Below are 3,553 nucleotides of genomic sequence, written 5' to 3' on the forward strand. Positions count from 1 at the left end.
TCGCATGTGTGCAAAAGTACCACACGTGTAGGAGATCCACGCCATGTTTCAAGTGTCTAAAAACCCGTCTGGTCAATTCGTCGGGTGTTGTACAATTGCACTCTGATTTTAGGCCGTTGGTGATTCTCCATTTTACTCGTACGATGTAGCCCACCTGATGAATGGATTTGTCAGATCATGTTTCATTTCGTCAGTTTCTCTTTTGTTCTGCTTGTCGACGTGGAGGCCAATAATCGGGACGTCGATTGTTTAGTGAGGCGCTCACCTTCCATTACGGTAGTACTAAGGCTTTGTGGGGCCCACTATAGATGTATGTGTTTTATCTATACGGTGAATCAGTTCTATTGCTCAAATGGACGACATCATGGGACATAAAAAATAGTATAAATTAAAAGCTTATCCTTAAAGCATTTTGTAAGTTACAGGAGCCCAATATCAAGTTGATATTTGTGTTTTTTTGGTTCATCTGTACCCATGTGAACTTCTAAATAGACTGGATGGCATATAATACTTATGAAAATTTAAAAAAGAAATGCCATTTTCTTTACTATTTTTTGTGATGTGGTCCACTTGAGCTTTAGATATGCTTTAATTTCAGGCTCATGTTTTGAAATGAGAATCATCGTACTACTTAAAATGAGAATCGTCATGCTACTATGAAGTGAAGGGAGGGCTCTGTTAGCCTATTAGTGATGTACATCTATGTTGCCCATCTATTCTAATAGTTCATTTAGGGGCATGAGTCAAAAAAGAGTCAAATCTAAGGCTTGAGTGGGCAACACATGATAATGATGCCATTGTTAAAACCTTCGTAAGGGTCAGCATGATGTTTATTTTCCAAATATAAGCTTGGTCAAAATCTTCCATGGCAACAAGAAGTTTCAATAATAGTCGTTCAATCCCCACCATGGTGGGCTTACTTGAGCCTTGAATTTGCCTACTTTTTGGGTTCATGTTCTTTTGTAGTTGTAATAAGTTTGTATTCTACAAAGATATGTGATTGGATGTTGTCATTTCTAGTTGTAGGCTCTTTCAACTGGATGGGCTGGACATGTGTTTCTCCACGATTCCTTGAGGGCTTGTTTGATTTTCCAATTCACGGGAAAACATAAATATGTAATGATTATTTTTCAAGTATTTACTTCACTTTTTTGGATGTTTGATTGGCCTATATGTATCTTTTAATGCAAAAATAGAAGGTCATAACATATTTGTGGGTCCCATCGTTATGCATATCGCTTATCCACACCGTTCATCTATTATGTCTAATGAATTTATGTCATGAGCCAAAAAATGAGTATATCAAAAGCTTAAGTGAACCACGCCATGGGAAAAGGAGAATCGAGCACTTACCATTAAAAACCTTTTAGGGCCACAGTTTCTTTCGGTGTGGGCCATTTGAGTGTTAGATCTACCTTATTTTTTGATTCATGGTTAAAATTATTGTGCTAGAACAGATGAAAAGAATAGATACATCATATATATCATCTTAGGGTCCACAAATTTAAATAGGCTTTTTGAACCGATTTCCAAGACTAAAAGTTGGATGGAATTTCGAACCAGTGAAATGATATTAATTACCCATTTCAGGGGCATTCACATCGTGCTTTTAAAAATCAAACACGCCTTGCACGGCCACTTTGTTTTTTCTCACGGTTCATGTGGATGCCATCTTTTGCTCGTCTGTTTACCTCTTTTTCGGATAGCTGACCTCCTGAACGTGTATAAGATCTAAGCTGTTCATCTGATATGCTGCATTATTTAGATGATATGGATAAAAAAGGACATGCCAATTTGATAACCAGAGGGCAACACGTGTACAATAAATTTTGGTTGAGAGAAACAGGAAAGAGCAATAATTGATGTGAGGGCACTCAGAAATCGTACACGCGGAGCAAACCAACTCAACCTAAACTGTTCAAAATTCGGGGCCCACCGTAGATGGTCCGTGGACAAATTTCAGATTAAGTGGACAGCTGTTTGTTAAAATTGGACCGTTGATTGCTTATCATCTTGGACGTCTATTAAACTCTCCACTGTTCAGCCGCTAGGAGTCAAATCTTTGGAAATCTTCGAGTCACAACCTTAGGATAGACAATTTAGCATGTGCCATTTCATATATCTGCTTATCAACTCTCACACTCGGCCGAGTAAGCGAGTATCCACGCTTTTCATCTTCAAAACGTGCAGTCCGTGTACACGCGGAGAAGCGACTCTCGTAAAGCAACGGGGCTAGCGGACGCGGATTGTGTAGTGTGGCCGTCACCACCCTTCACCTTGGTGTGAAGACTCTGTGGGGGCCTACCGTAATGTATGGATTTTATCCACTCCGCTCATCCGTTTTTTCAGATCATTTCAGGGCATTAGCCGAAAATCTAAGGATATCCACCGTTCAAGTGGACTGCAAGACAGAAAACAGTGGGATCATGACATCCTCTCTTGAAACTTTCCTACGGCCCACATTGATGTTTATTTGTCATCCAACCTGTTCATAAGGTCACAAAGACATGGATGAAGGGAAAAAAAATATCTGCTAGATCCAAAACTTAAGTGGTCCCTACAAAGTTTCCAACGATAGGCGTTCAATCCACACTGTTTTTTGAAGTGTGGTCCACTTAAGCTTTGTATCCGCCTCATATTTGTTTTACATCCTAAAATGTGCTTGAAATATGGATGGACGGTGTAGATAAAACACATATATCACCGTGGGCCCCACAGAGTAATCTCACCGCGGTAATGGGTGGTGATGAGCGATCCAATAGAAGAACTAACAATTAACGGCCTCACACAGGACGATCGAGCCCTAAATAAACGGAACAGAATAAAGTGAAGAGAGAAATGCACCAGTCCTACCAAAGTATTATAGGTTATAGTGCTCGTAGTTGCATAAATTCAGTTTTCATCACAATCGATTGATCAGAACCGTCCATTAAGTCCATAAAACATTTTAAAGGCTACACTTAACAAATCGTGCCTATCAGATGGTCCAATACATCTTTAATTTGATATTATTTGCATGTCCATCCTTTTTCCGAGTCATGGATTGGACAGATACGATTGGCTAACAAAATCAATTCTTTATAATCATAAATAATCTGCTATTACTTATAACAAATAGATGAATCGAATGGTTGATCAGAACTATTTTTGTGTAAACGAGCTTGACCGTCCATATTAAATTTACTGATCGAATAGTTAATATTTGTTATATTGGTGATAAGATTCTTGCATGGCTATCAATGAAACGTGCGTTGGATCTAGTGAGCGGTCTAGATCAATGGATTCGATATCCCAAGTATCCCAAAGCAACTAAATCCAACTACAAGCACTATAACACCTAGATCCATAACTCAACTGGCAGACTGAGCAGATATATCTCGTTTCAACACTTGAAGTCTTGGCATCGATCCGTAGCGGGGGTGGCTAACACGGAGTGTGTGTACTAACAAGCTAACCCGTAAAAAAAACATCCTTACTTACACTGCTTTGATAAGGAAAAAGATTAAAAAAGAATCATATACTCCCGCTTCGTCGCTCGTCCTCCGCAAAAAAC

The sequence above is a fragment of the Magnolia sinica genome, chromosome 19, assembly GCF_029962835.1.
Source record: "Magnolia sinica isolate HGM2019 chromosome 19, MsV1, whole genome shotgun sequence".
Lineage (NCBI taxonomy): Eukaryota > Viridiplantae > Streptophyta > Magnoliopsida > Magnoliales > Magnoliaceae > Magnolia > Magnolia sinica.